The 16,347-nt window shown below is 44.4% G+C and overlaps 1 protein-coding gene across 1 annotated transcript in view; it reads right to left on the bottom strand.

Moving 5' to 3' along the window:
- The window catches only part of LOC309652457 (polyprenol dehydrogenase-like), a 186,764-nt gene that overhangs the window by 51,748 nt on the left and 118,669 nt on the right, over positions 1–16,347 (bottom strand). The window lies entirely within an intron of this gene.

The raw sequence follows: 16,347 nt of genomic DNA on the forward strand, positions 1-16,347 counted from the left end.
GACAACCCTTCTGAACGGAAGGCAGTTTTCTGGGTCATTCTGCAGCAGTGTGGTCCTTGCACTGTCGCAGCTGGCTCTGCTGAAGGATCGCTTTGGGTCTCCCCAGGCCCAGCTCTTGGTAAGATGTTCACAGGGACATCCGCGGTCCCAGGACCCAGGAACAGAGGGGAGTACAGCTTCCATATCCTAAGGACCAGCACCTACTGTGCCATACATCTCAGGGGTGAGACATGCCTGCAGGATTTTGTTGGTTTGTAGTTTCTGTAGGAAGTTTTAAATATAATTACACCTGAGAGCCAGCAAAAGTATTCGCTTGGGAAGGTACATATTTTGGAACACATGTTAGTGTTCACTCAGAAGAGACATTTTAAGATAATCTTGAGCACGGAGAGTGGAACCTATGTGGGTCAAGTCACACAGCCACTGAGGACAAGCGACTGTATATATTTATTAAAATATTTTCAATATTTTCCCTAAAAAATTACAGTGGGAGTGGGGGTGGGCATGCTCCTGGATCAGAGTTACTCAGCGTGGCCTACGGACAGGCACCATCCTGTGATCTGTTGGTTACCAGTCTGCCAGAGGACACGGTCAGAAATTGAGGATGTGTTTAGAAATTTTAAAAAAATCAACAGTCATTTTATGTTTGCTGAATCAAGTAATTAGAAAAAAAAAAAAAAAAGCAACACTGGGCACTCCCGTTTTGCATGTTTCTTAAATGTATTTTTTCTCATAATTCCTTTCTATTCTGTCCCCAATGGCATCAGGCTGTGACAGACTGGGGACAAGGGAGCTTTGCCACAGGGCGTTTGGAAGTTCTGCTCTAGAACACGGTGCCATCTGGATAGGCATTCCTGACACACTGTTCTAACTTTCGCCTGAAACACTCCCAAGAATGTAAAAAAAAAAAAAAAAAGAAGAAGAAGAAGAGGAAAACTCACACTACTGCTAATAACTCGAACCCACGGTAAAAGGATGGGTGGACCCATACTCAGCTTCCAGAAATAGAGCAGTTACTGGATCTTCGAAATGTCAGAAGATGATTTTTCCCTGCTCCTTGGGGGAAAAGGATCAGAAATGACCAGAAACATGAGGACTGATGTTCCACGTTGAGAGCGCTACCTTGTGAAGGAGCTACTGGGTTTTGCTTCTTTTCTGCCCATTCTTGTCATTAGCACCCACTTTCTACATCCTTTGAGGAGCTGCCCCCAACCCCTCACCTGTACAACACCATCACTGCCAGGACGATGGGGTGACACTGCACAGGGAATATGAGCCCCCAAATCAAGCCCTACCGCTAAGGAGGGCAGACTGTTCCCTGCAGACCAGAAGGCTCTAAGGGCTCCATCCCTGAGAAAAGAAACGCCCAAGACAAGCTGCAAAGTGTGAGCTCTGCCCCCCATCGAGCGGAGGCACCAGGATTGATCATTGACAGGATATGGGGACTCATGCACGCTAGGGGCTCACCTAACACCCAAGTAGGTGCTGCATCCCCCCAACAATGCACGCGGTGAGAGGGGACAGGGGTAACTGACACAGCAGGGCTCCTGGCGGGGAGAAGGAGACACAAGTGACATTGTTCATTTTACCTGGGGTGCCATCGCGAACACCTTCATTTCCACCTGGATAATTAGAGGAATGAAGGTTGCGATGTTTTGAGAACGGTCAAGGTACCCCTAGGAAATAAGAAATAGAACGTCTGCCATGCAGAGGACTGGAACATAGGAGGTATACCAGTTGTCTGGGTAGCAAAACAGGAGACCCAGGAAACAGGTAGGGGTGCAGCTTGAAAGAGTAAGAGTGAACCCCAAGGGGCTGGTCAGGATGCAAAACCAAGATGGTATGGGCTTCCCTGGTGGCGCAGTGGTTGAGAATCTGCCTGTCAATGCAGGGGACACGGGTTCGAGCCCTGGTCTGGGAAGATCCCACATGCCGCGGAGCAACTGGGCCCGTGAGCCACAATTACTGAGCCTGCGCGCCTGGAGCCTGTGCTCCGCAACAAGAGAGGCCGCGACAGTGAGAGGCCCGCGCACCGCGATGAAGAGTGGCCCCCGCTTCCCACAACTAGAGAAAGCCCTCGCACAGAAACGAAGACCCAACACAGCCAAAAATTAATTAATTAATTAATTAATTTTTTAAAAAAACAAAAAACCAAGATGGTAGCCTCGTGTGGGAAGACCACCCTCATAGAGTTCTTCTGGATACTCATTATAGAGCTTTTTAAAGCAGGGATTGAAAATTAAAAGGCTGAAAAGTATCAGGCAAACAAGCAGAAACCAAGCAGGGCTGGCCCTACTGACATAAGGTGGAGATGATTCAGGACTAAAATATTAATGGGGCAACACGGATCGTTACCTGTGGGTCCAACGCTCAGTCAACTTGAAGTCACGAAAGTCATGTGCCATGTTCTCAGAATAACACAATATCACAGTCTATTTCTCAGGAACTCTTGGGAACGCAGGGAGAAGTGGACAGAACCAAAGTGGTTATGGGAGAAATGAGTGTACATCTCTGAGCATCTGACAGATCGATAGACCAAAAAAAAAAGACAGAAAAGACCCAGAGAAGACTGTGAATAATATATTTGACAAGGCTGAAAATGCAAATTTACAAATAGGGACGAGTCTATTGTAGGAAGAAGATTTTAAAATTATAGGTGTGTGCTTCTAACGATATTAATAATACGCTAGATTTACAAGTAAAATATGAACATCTCAAGGAAATGAATGCTTTTCCGAGAAAAATACTGATTGTTACGACCTAATCAAGGAAATTAGGACTAATCAGAGCAACGAATATGGGAGAAATAGAAAAATTAATGAAAGAACGACATGCAGAAAAGGCAGGGAGTGTCCATGGTATTTTATCAAATTTTTTCCAACTTTTAAAAAATAGATAATTCCACCTCTGTTGACTGATTTAGAACACGCGGGTGGGGGGAAAAGCCTGAGTTTATTCTTTTTATGAAGTGTGCCTTGTTCTGATACAAAAATCTGCAAAGAAGTAGCACCAGAAGGAGAGGGGCGTTCACATCAATACTCAGAGATGAAAAAAATCAGGAACAAAAATGTAAATTAAAACGTTTCCACTGGGATAAACATAAGCACGAACGAGAAAAACACACGATGATTTTTAGAGAGGCCGTCTGTTCAGAGAGGATTTCTGCCGTGAAAGGGCTCCTAGAATTGGTTCGGTGCATCTCACCATAACCACTGCCCGCCTTGGAACCTATCAGGGGTAATTTTAGGGCCACCAAGACCCTGAAAGGCTGAGAGGCACCGTTTATGGTGAAGGGGGTTCAGGTGAGCATGAGGGCAGTTTTCAAATATCCCGACACCAAGCACAGCCCCCGTGCATGGGGCCAGCGGGTCCCAGAAAATCTGCCTCCCCCTCTCCCCAGCGGGGAACAGGGCTCACTCTACCTGTGTGTGGGGGCAGGAAGCACCGTCCGGCTCCGTCACAGACGAATTCGGGGAGCTGCCGGCTGCCACATCCATGCCAGGCAGGGATGCAGCTTCCGGAGTCCTGGCCCTGTCTTCACTCCAGACAAAGGAACAGGGGCCCCCAAAGGACCAGGAAGCACCCAGAAGGAGAACAGCTTGATTATCACAGCCTGCCTCTCACCTTTCCCTATATTTCTCTACTTAAAAGATAAAGGTGAAATAGCACCCATAAAGTGACACGAAAAGGACAAACAACCTTATGAAAAAAAGGACAGGACACATGAGCAAGCACTCCCCAAGAGGAGAAAACTGAATGCCAAACGCACACCCTAAAAGACGTGCTATCTCAACAGCAAGTGGGAAATGCAAATTAAGACCAGAAGAAGATGTCACTTCACATCCACCAAGGTGGCCAAAACGTCAGACCTCGCATTATCAAGGTTGCTGAGGATACAGGATACATCAATACATGTCTACACTGCTCTTTGGAATATAAACTGGTCCAGATCTTTGGAAAAGAATGCAATATTACACAATCATTTTGAATACGTGTGTAGCATTGGACTGAGCAATTCCACGCCTAGGCGTATATACCCTAGAAAATGTCTCACCCCTGCCCAGGCGATGTGTATAAGAACATTTGTATGCGCATTGTTTCTATGGGCAGAAACAAATACACCAGAAACAGATCAAATGCCTGTCAACCAGAAAAATAATAATTCATTACTTAAAAATAAACGTGACGTATACACACCTCTTGGCCGTTCTAGACAGAGACAGACTCAAGTCTGTTGAGACGTGAGATGCTATTTTCTAGGTAGGAAGCAGAACCAAGCTGTCCCTAAAACCAGATAGGGAAGGCGGACGGAGAGAGATTATTCTGTGTGTGTGTGTGTGTGTGTGTGTGTGTGTGTGTGTGTGTGTGTGTGTGTGTGTGTGTGTGTGTGTGTGTGTGTGAGAGAGAGAGAGAGAGAGAGAGAGAGAGGAAGAGAGAGAGAGGGAGAGAGAGAGAGGGAGAGAGAGAGAGAGGGTCAGAGACAAAGCGATCCCAGGCACACGGTGAATAAACCAATGAGCATTTTTCTCTCTGGTTCCGCTGGAGCCTTCCACGGCTCCTAAACAGGGGGATGTCTCCCCAGGACATGTCCTGAGTGGGGTGCGTTTTCACGGAATAGGAGGCTGTACCCAGAAAGCATCCTGAGGATAGCTCTGCATCAGGACCAGGACACGCATCCGGAATGAACTCCACGCAGCCTCTCTTCCGAAACCCCCCGTCCCGCAAGGGCGGTCTTCCCGGAGCAACTCGGCATCACAGACGGCATCTCAGGAAGCATCTCAGGAAGCAACCGCATTCTGAACCACAGGGCCAGGGTGAGGTGCTTTCTCGGGGGCTGTGACTCCACACCACGAGGTGGATTTGCTTTTTCTCTTTGACCAGTGCGGGCAGACCTCGCTGTACTGCATCTCAATGGATTGTGCTTTGCAGATGCTGTGGGTTTTTGGGGGTTTTTGGGTATTTTTTGTTTTTGTTTTTGTTTTTTTTTACAGATGGAAGGTTTGGGGCAGCCCCGCGTCGGGCAAGTCTGTCGGGGCCATTTTTCCAACAGCATTTGCTCACTTTGTGTCTCTGGGTCACATTTTGGTCCATCTCGCCATATTTCAAACATTTTCGTTAGGATTCTGTTTGCAACGCTGACCTGTGATCAGGGATTCTTCCCGTTACTACTGCAACAGGACATGGCTTGGGGAAGGCTCACAAGGATGGGAAGCAACTTTCGGCAGTACAGTTATTTTTAAATAAAGGTATGTGCATTGTTTTTTTAGACACAGTAAGGACCTACTGTAGAGCACAGGAAACTCTACTCAATATTCTGTAATGGCCTGTATGGAAGAAAAAAAAACTAAAAAAGAGTGGATACCTGTATATGTATAACTGAATCACTTTGCTGTAAACCTGAAACTAACACAACATTGTAAATCAACTATACTCCAATAAAAATTGTAAAAAAAGAAAAAAAGACATCATAGACTTTTTTTAAGTTACACGTGAATTACTTTTAATCCACATGCAACTTTTTTTTAATTTTTAAAAAAATTTTTAAATTTAAATTTAATTTTAATTTTAATTTTTGGCCATGCCACGCAGATTGTGGGATCTTAGTTCCCCGACCAGGGACTGAACCCAGGGCCCCAGCAGTGAAAACTACAAATCCTAACCACTGGACCGCCAGGGAATTCCCAAGACATAATAGACTTAACAAACTATGGTCTAGTGTGAACGTAACTTTTAGATGCACCGGGAAACCAAACAATTCGTGACTTGTTACATTACTGTGATATTCGATTTATCATGGTGGTCTGGAACCAAACCCACGATACCTCCCAGGTGTGTTTGTCCTTCTAAAAGGATCAGACCGTAGACAGCCAGCCCGTACGGCCAGCATCCGAGGGAAGCCGCGAGGCCCCGGCCACCTGGTTGCGCTGTGTTACAGCCGCCCGTCCCTGCAGGTGAGGTCAGAGGGCACAGCCAGGTAGGTGCACCTGAGTGGTCTCATCCACCTGCCTTGGTCCCTTGATGCCTGTCTGTGCACATCCACTGCCCCAGCGTCACTTGTTCTCATGGTTCATAGTTCAAAGTCCCCTTTTTCTTAAGTCTAATGCTCTCCCCTAAGTGAAGTATTTCTGCTCTGTCCATATTCCCTTTTTCTAAACTGTCAACTGAAAAAAAAAAAGAATGCACAACCTAAAAGTTGAGAATGATGCTTTATTTGGTGGACTTGCTGACGACTTAAGCCCGGGATACAGCCTCTCAGGTAGCTCTGGGGGGCTGTTCCAAAGAGGTCAGCGAGCAGCCAGGGTAGATAGGGGTTTTTGCAACAAAAACCAAGTAGTTCAAACATCAAAAGATTATTAAAGAAACCAGACATCTCAAGTTAATGAATTTAGCGCTTTTCTATATATGGGAAGATGCAGGAGTCTGAGCTCATTGAAATCATTCCTCTGATGTGCACCTTAACTCTCTGGGGCCAGGATCCTGTTTTTCTCCATCCTGAATCCCCTCAGGGCAAAACACTGGGGCAGCTGCAGTGGCTGAGGGCTTGATGGCTGCAACATCCTTTGTTTAATGAAAAGGCTGGTGACATTTTTTGTCCACATCACAAAGATATCTTGGAGATCCAATGCTGTCTTACAATAACCAGCTGCAATTTTTTGTCCCCCTGTGCCCACCTGAGCCTCAAGCTCACCTTATCAAGCAAAGCCCTGGCCCTCAGATTACAGGGATTCCTCCCTACAGACAGATATTTTTAGGACACACACATCCACCTCCAGGGAAGTTCATTTAAGTCTCCCCATTCGCTTTTCTCTCTCTCCTTGGAGACACCAAACCACCACCACTGAACCATCACAGGAAGACGTTACGTCCAACCCCAGAATCTCAAGTATAAAACCACTGCCACCACCAAAAAAGAGTCAACAACAACATAGGTAAAAAGCTTTGGTAAAAGGTGTTGAAATTTGTGAAATTTTCAGGTTACAGATTATTCAAATGTTTATGATTGCCAAGTATATTTGGAAAATGAAATTAAAGTGAGAACATTCTCGATGGACCCCAAGACAAGTAACAGATGCCCCAAAGCACTTTACAATTAAAGACAACAGAATGACCTCCAACTAACTCGTAAGCCAGATGGTTAGAAGGCAACCAGCGTCTTACTTGGAAACAGGGGCTTCTAAAGAGTTTTAAAAGCAATTCGTACTCCCAGGAGGTAAATGGTCCTTCTGGGGATCTTATTTAGTTTATCCACCCACAGAGCTGGACTAAAAGTAACTTCCACCCAGCCCACATGATCACAGGTCCCTAACTAGTGTAGGTTTAGTATGACTGTGTTACCCACTGTTTATGGATTATATCACCAAGATGACGTGAGCATCCTTCACAGCCAACTAAAGCGCTTACATAACTAATCACAGGGTAAATGCAAATTCAATTGCAATGAGATATCACCTCATCACCTGTTGGAGTGGCTATTATCAAAAAGATAACAAACAACGAATGCTGGAGAGGGTGTGGAGAAAAGGGAACCCTCCTACACTGTTGGTGGGAATGTAAATTGGTGCCGCCACTATGGAGAACAATATAGAGGTTCCTTAAAAAACTAAAATTAGAGCTACCATATGATCCAGCAATCCCACTCCTGGGCATATACCCAGAGAAAACCATAATTCAAAAGATACATGCACCCCTATGTTCATAGCAGCACTATGCACGATAGCTAAGACATGGAAGCAACCTAAGAGTCCACCAACAGATGAATGGATAAAGAAGATGTGGTACATATATACACTGGAATATTACTCAGCCATAAAAAAGGATGCAATAATGCCACTTGCAGCAACATGGATGGACCTAGAGGTTATCATACTAAGTGACATAAGCCAGACAGAGAAAGATAAACACCATATGATATCACTTATATGTGGAATCTAATTTACAAAAAAGATACAAATGAACTTATTTACGAAACAGAAGCAGACTCAGAGATATCAAAAACAAACTTATAGTTACCAAAGGGGAATCATGGCGGGGGGGGGGGGGGGGGCGGATAAAGTAGAAGCTTGGGATGAACACACACACACAGTACTATATATAAAATAGATAACCAACAGGGACCTACTGTAGAGCACAGGGAACTCTACCCAATATCCTGTGATAACCTTTATGAGAAAAGCATCTTAAAAAAAAATGAATATATGCATATGTATAACTGAATCACCTTGCTGTACACCTGAAACTAACACAACATTTTAAATCAACTATATTCCAATAAAATTAAAAATTTTTTTTAAAAAGCAGAGAGCAGAATGGTGGTTACCAGAGGTTGGGGTTTGGGGAAAATAGGAAGATACTGCTCAAAGGGTACAAATTTCCAGTTATAAGAAGAATAAGTTCTGGGGTCTAATGTACATCACGGTGACTATGGTTAACAATACCGTATTATATACTCAAAAGTTGCTAAGACAGTAGATCTTAAATGTTCTCATCTCACACACACACAACAAAGTGGTAACCATGTATGGTGATGGGTGTCTTGTGTGATGAGAACGCTTAGGGTCTACGGACCTCGCAAAATTTCAAGTATATATAATACAGCACTGGTTCTGGTAATCATTTCAAAATGTATATGCACATTAAATTTTCACACAGGACATCTTCATAAAAAAACAAAACACCGCAGTGTACAACCTAAGATCAATTAATCAGTCAATCAATCAGTGAATGATCTCAGTCACAAAAAAAGAAAAAAGAAATTCAAATACTCCAAGAGTAATGTGGTGGCCAGAAATGGAAAAAAGGGGAAAAGTCCAACTCCAATATACGCCCTCTTCCCACCCATGCGACCAGCACTCTAACTTGTGAAATTTTCTGTCCACTAGGAGGCAGGACAACATCAGTAATGTGGGGTTCAGGGTGGAAAAAGTTCTTCATAAGCAGCTTTTATTGAGATGAAAAGACTTCCTACCAGGAGAACACAAACAAATGTACAAAGATGTCCAACTTCCTTTGTTGCTCTCAGGGTCCCCTTTCTTAGTCCCTGGTGAGAAGGTCGTGTGGTTACTTTACTTGGGTGTAGACACCAGCTTTAACAAGTTGAATCCAGTGAGTACAGGCGTCCATCTGCCTTCAGGGCTCTCCTCACTCTGCCCTGGATTGAGGGCTTGAAGAGGGAGCCATGGGTATCAGCTAGCTACACTGTGTAACAAATTGTCCCAAACTTCCTGGATGAAAACAACACCCATTTACCATCTCCCAGCTCTTTATGTCAGAAGTCTGAGTGGGGGTGAGCAGGGTCCTCTGCTCCGGGTCTCACAAGGCTGAAACCATGGTGTCAACAGGGCTGGGGTCATCCTCTGTGGCTGGGGATCCTATTCCAGCCTCACCCGGGTTTTAGGTGAAATTCACTTCCATGCAGTTGTAGGGCTGAGGTCCCGTTTTCTTTCTGGCTGTCGGGCAAAGGTGGCTCTCAGCTTCAAGGGGTCACTCAGCTCCGTGCTGCATGGCCCTCCCAAAACACAGCTGTCAGCTTTCTCTAAGCCAGCATAAAAATTTCTGCTTCTGTTTCAAGTCTCTCTCACGGGGTCACCTGTTTAGGCCAGGCCCACCCAATGGTCTCCCTTTTGATTAACTCAATGCCAACTGATTTTGGACCTTAATTACATCTCCAAAGTCCCTTCACTTTTGTCATATAGCATAATCTAATCATGGGAGTGACACCCCCATCATCCCCGGGCCCCACCCACAGAGAAGGGGAGGGGATTACACAAGGCATGCACACCTTGTACAGAGGCAGGAATCTTGAGGCCACCTTTGCATAATGCAAATCAGTGCTCCTTTATTTGGGGTCCCCTCTACCCAGTTCCATCACTAGATCTCTATCAGGAGGACCTCCCTTTCACTTTTGCTCTTTGCTCTGGGGGAAGTCAGTGGAAAGACAAAGTTACATGAACAACGATATAAAGGAGGTTTGTACCCACAGGGAGTAAGAGGTACAAATTATTAGGTATAAAGTAAGCTCCAAGGATACAGTGTATAATACGGGGAATACAGCCAGTATTTTATAATAACTTAAAAAAATAATAACATAGGTAAGTATCCAAATCAACCTGTACTGCAGTCGCCATTGTGTGGTCACCATTTATTACCATAAACTCAATCATGCAAAATACACATTCCCTAATGCTGAATGGTCAGAGAACAAACTTTCTTGTTGAAAGAAGATTGAATCATGAAATCTCCAAAATACTTAAAATGTGAATTATTGGTTGGATTAGAAGTTATGACCACAAGGCATAAGAGCATTCCCTGAACTCTCCCTGTGGGTTGACTGGTTGTTTCCTCATCCTCCCACTCACCTAATTTTGTTATAAATGGGAATGAGAAGACCCTAAAAGGTCCACCTTCACCTCCCCGTTATTAATGTGTGCCAGGATCCATACTACCCAAGCCTGCTCAATGCATACGACGGCCCCATCCCATTCCCATTCAATGAGTTGGCAGTGCTCAATGCATATGGCGGTCCCACTCCATCCCCAAGCAATGAGTTGGTAGTACTCAATGCATATGGCAACCCTATCTCATTCCCCTTCAATGACTTGGTAGTGCTCAAAGCATACGACGGCCCCATCCCATTCCCATTCTATGAGTTGGCAGTGCTCAATGCATACGACGGCTCCATCCCATTCCCATTCAATGAGTTGGCAGTGCTCAATGCATATGGCGGCCCCTACTCCATCCCCAAGCAATGAGTTGGTATACTCAATGCATATGGCAACCCTATCTCATTCCCCTTCAATGACTTGGTAGTGCTCAATGCGTATGGCGGCCCCATCACATTCCCCTTCAATGACTTGGTAGTGCTCAAAGCATATGACGGCTCCATCCCATTCCCATTCAATGAGTTGGTAGTACTCAATGCATATGGCAGCCCCATCACATTCCCCTTCAATGACTTGGTAGTGCTCAAAGCATACGACGGCTCCATCCCATTCCCATTCTATGAGTTGGCAGTGCTCAATGCATATGGCGGCCCCACTCCATCCCCAAGCAATGAGTTGGTAGTGCTCAATGCATATGGCGGCCCCACTCCATCCCCAAGCAATGAGTTGGTAGTGCTCAATGCATATGGCGGCCCCACTCCATCCCCAAGCAATGAGTTGGTAGTGCTGAATGCGTATGGCGGCCCCACTCCATCCCCAAGCAATGAGTTGGTAGTGCTCAATGCGTATGGCGGCCCCACTCCATCCCCAAGCAATGACTTGGTAGTGCTCAATGCATATGGCGGCCCCACTCCATCCCCAAGCAATGAGTTGGTAGTACTCAATGCATATGGCAACCCTATCTCATTCCCCTTCAATGACTTGGTAGTGCTCAAAGCATACGACGGCTCCATCCCATTCCCATTCAATGAGTTGGTAGTACTCAATGCATATGGCAGCCCCATCACATTCCCCTTCAATGACTTGGTAGTGCTCAAAGCATACGACGGCTCCATCCCATTCCCATTCTATGAGTTGGCAGTGCTCAATGCATATGGCGGCCCCACTCCATCCCCAAGCAATGAGTTGGCAGTGCTCAATGCATATGGCGGCCCTATCTCATTCCCCGGCAATGACTTGGTCGTGCTCAATGCGTATGGCGGCCCCATACCATTCCCAAGCAATGACCTGACACTACTCAATGCCATTCCATCCCCGGTCCCCTACAGAACACTGTCTGGACCACAGACCTAGCTTCCCATGAACACAAACTCACATTTCATCTTGTCATTCTGCCCACCTTCTTTTCCTTCAATAAGCTCCCCTGAAAAAAATCCAGACTCTGGGAACCCCTTAAATGAGTTGATGTGCCCTATTATGCTCAGGTTTTCAGAGATGGGGCAGACAATGAAACACTCTAAATACCTCAGTATCTGTAAAATTCTTTGGGCACCAAGGGAAGCTACAGAATTCACTGACTGCATAAGCAGTATGTCCGGTTCACTACAGTTGCACTTGTAGAAAGTTCTCGGGCTTATCTCGTAAAAACTGGAGCAGGGAATCATTTCAGTAATAGGTTTTCATGTTTTTACATTATCTAAGAACAGGAAATTTTTGTTTAGTTTTGGTTTTGGCTACACCCCGTCTCCATGGACACGCAGGCAACCCCAGTATGTGGTGCCCACCGCTCCATTCTATTTTTTTTTTTATTTTATTGGGGTACAGTTGATTTACAATGTTGTTGTTCCATTCTATTTTAAAGAATATTTCTTTTCAAAAAAAAAAAAGGAAGCAAGGAAGCAAGGGATGGAGGGAGGAAAGAAGAAAAGGAGACAGCAGAGGGAGAGGTGTGATTATTGTCTTTCTACTGGGAACAGAAAACCCCCGGGTTTAGATTCTTTTTAATATAGAAGAATTCTTTTTATTTTCTCACATTTTAGTGATGGTAATTGGTAATTGGTGCCAGTGTTTTTTTCACTCCTCTTCTTTTTGATTTATCAAATAAACTAGTAAAAAAAAAAAAAAAGAATATTTCTTTTGAGATGATCATGTGGTTTTGTCTTTTCTTTCGTTGATGTGGTGTATCACACTGATTGATTTGCATGTGTTGAACCATCCTTGTGACCCTGGGATGAATCCAACATGGTCTTGGTGCATGATCTTTTCGATGGGCGGTTGCATTCAGTTTGCTAGATTTTGTTGAGAATTTTTGCATCTACATTCATCAAAGATACTGGCCTGTCATCTTTTTTGATAGTGTCTCAAGACTATTTCTTGAAGGATGAGTATTCCCTCGCCACAGTTACTATCTCTTCAGCTGGTATGCGTGTCATGGAGGGAAAGATGGAAACGTCCCAGTTTTATCCGTCCCACTCAGAAATCACCGCACTCCCGGGTCCTGAGCACACGCCTTGCCCCACCTCCGTCAGCTGAGCCTGAAGCTCCGATCACGACCAAAGTCTCAGCAGGTGCACGATAATGACTATCATTTGCTTGAGGATGCCACAGCGATTTTCTGCATCATTTCCCTTCCGTGGGCGTAAAGAACACATTAACGTTTGGGAGAACCTGTTCATCAAGGCTGTTAAACCTTCCTGAAGAACAAGCAACATCAAGAGACAAAAACGTGCTTTGTTTTTCTCCAGATGTCTGCAGTTCTGCCCGACAGTGGATTTTTTTCTTTTTTATGAAGACGATCGTCTTCTACAAGTCTTTCATTTTATTTCCCTTTGCTTTTCAAGAAACAGTTTTGTTTTGGACTAGAAAGTATGTAACAGGGACTTCCCTGGTGGTGCAGTGGTTAAGAATCCACCTGCCGATGCAGGGGACACGGGTTCGAGCCCTGGTCTGGGAAGACACCACATGGCATGGGGCCACTAAGCCTGTGCGCCACAACTACTGAGCCTGCGCTCTAGAGCCCGCGAGCCACAACTAGAGAGAAGCCTGCGCGCAGACACTGACACCCGACGCAGCCAAATTAAATTTTAAAAAAAAGAAAGAAGGGACATAACAGTGGGTGGCCTCTCTTGTTTTTCTCCCCCTGGTGTCTTGCAAAACTACATTCTCTGGAGAAAAACAGGATTTCTCCAGGCAGCTTTACAGATTACTAATACCTGCATTGTTTCACATCCCTAGCTGGAAAAATCTCTTGTTTTTCTGACTATAGATAAATTTGAAGTCAATTGCCTTATTTTTATATAGTAACTACATACTACTACACAGTCCTATGTTGGCATGATGTTCAATTATGTCCTGTCGACTAAAAGTCCAGCTGGATATCCAATAATGGGCAGAGTGTGAACTACAATCTTTCTAAAATCTGGAAAAATATTAATTGTGAAACACGTCTGACTCCAAGGAGTACTTTTCAGGACTTTTCCTGCCAGTAGTTCCATTTTCCAGCATTGATCAGCACTAAGTAAACTAGATCGTGCTATCCAAACTTTAGCCTAATTTACTAAGTGGTTTGTGTGCAGTAATGAATAGCAGAAAACCCCATCGTACGTGATGATATATTCTAATCCAACATCAATTACAGCCGGTCTTTCTTGACCAAGCTACTTGTCTTAATAAAACAGGACACTAATTAATCTCCAGAGATACTTTTAAAGGGAAATCTAGACTGATTATAAATCACTGAGGTGTGATTCTAGGGTGTTTTTTGGATACAGTGATTCAGTGTGCAACAGGAATTTCAAAAGTTTGTATTTATTTTTGCCAGTATGTAATTACCTACATCTGATTTTTCTTTTGTGAAATGCAAACTTAATGTCCTAATCTTGAATTTCTGCTTAGGTCCTTTTTGTAAATGAACTTCAAGAGTTAGTTCCACTTACTGATATCTGGAGCAAATATTATAGGATGGTATGGATTTAAATTCATAAAAGCTGTATATTAGTTTTTGGTTTTTTTTAATACTATCCACAACTAGCTGTCTGCCCTCATAATTGTATCTTGCAGTGTTTCCTTAGTAGCTCCTTTGTTGTTTATATGTAATGGCCTTTTTTACTTCCCCTTCACTCCCCATGACAAGCCCTTGGTACCGAAATAAGTGCTGGATTTTGGAAATAATTTTCCTTACATGTAGTTAGAAATATATAGAGAGTACTATCCATGCAGAAAAAGATACAGATAGAATTCCCATCTGAATTTGAAGCTACGTATTAAAAAAAAAGAGAGAGAGAGAGTTTGCTTTTGCATAACTTGACAGAGACATGCCCACAGGTGACAGCAAAGTCCGGCCCAAGCAGTGGGACTAACGTAGATTCTGCCGTAACCAATGCATTGTGCATCCCACACTGTGCCACACAGAACACAGAACCCCGAGCTGAGATGTGTGCTTTCATGCAATGCTTAGAGTGCAGTCCTGACCTCGAAGCATCTTGACTAATATTAGCCCTGCTTTATCTTCCTCTGAGATTAATGCAGCCACAAGACAACACATCAGTGGGATTATGAGCTCACCTGAACCCTTTTTTAGTGCTGTCACAGACACTTGAAAAACCATAGGATATAGATGATCTTGTTAGATTTATGATTTTTTTTTTTTTTTTTTTTTTTTGGCCACGCAGCATGCAGGATCTTAGTTCCCCAACCAGGGATCGAACCCGGGCCCCCTGCATTGGGAGCATGGAGTCTTAACCACTGGACCACCAGGGAAGGCCCAGATTTATAAATATTTGAAATAGCAAAAATATATATATCAGGACATTCAAATAACTCCATGGCCTGCCTAGAAGAAAGCTTTACCTTGAGACTCCAGAAGGACTGAGAAACTCCAGCACAATGATCTTCTGGCGTCTACCCATCAGCCATGAATGCCGGTCCCTCAGAAGTTCATAAAATCAACGGGAGGTCTGCACCCCACGGGGGCTGGGGGAGGTAAATTGACAACTTTGACTGAGAAACTAAGCAGCTAGGACCATGCACGCTCAAGACAGCAGCGCAGCACAGAAACACACACCATCCTCAGTGAGGCTGGCTGAGCAAATGGGCAGATTCCTTGCGCTGGGACAAAATTCCACCAGGATCTCTCATGTTTCTGTTTTTCTTGCCTGTGAGGCACTGACCGCCCTTTGTTCTGAATTACCGTTTCAAGTATTCATATAGCAAAACACCTAGAAGATGAAGACAGCATCTCACTCCAGACCAACAAATGGGCCAAAAGTTAAAAAAAAAAAAAAAAAATGGGATTGCCTTACCCCTTCCTTGTTCTCCGATCCAAACAGCCAACACCACGCAGCGCACTTAAAAAAGTGTTCTCTCATTTAAGAAAACAGAAGAAGTCCTAGTTATCTTTTCAGAAATTAATTTCAAAGTCGTCCTTCTTTGACAAGGATCTGCCAGTCTTTTTTTAAGGGGCACGATGAAAATGTTCCCATTTGTCATAATATTTGCTTCAATCCGCTCAGATATTTTTCTTTCTGCTTCCAGCCTATCTGAATTTCCTTAGTCTTGCCATTTTTGAGATATTCAAATGGTAATAATCAGAGCAACAATGTGCTTCAGATACAGATACTGTTGCGGAGATCCTGGTGCATTAGTTTGCTAGGGTGCTGTAACAAAATTCTGCAAACAGGGTGGATTAACAACAGACATTTATTTTCTCCCAGTCCTGGAGGCTGGGATCTGAGATCCAGGTGTGGGCAGGACTGGTCCCTCCCGAGGCCTCTCTCCTGCGCGTGTAGACGGCCTTCTCTTCCCTGTGTCGTCCTTCTGTGTGTGTCTGGGTCCTGATCTCCTCTTCTTATAAGGACCCCAGTCCTATGGGATCAGGACCCACCCTAGCGACCTCATTTCTACCTTCATCCCCTCTCTAAAGACCCCATCTCCAAATGCAGCCCCATTCTGAGGTCCTGGGGGTCAGGGC

Source organism: Balaenoptera physalus (genome assembly GCF_965194825.1).
Source record: "Balaenoptera physalus genome assembly, chromosome: X".
Taxonomy (NCBI): Eukaryota; Metazoa; Chordata; class Mammalia; order Artiodactyla; family Balaenopteridae; genus Balaenoptera; species Balaenoptera physalus.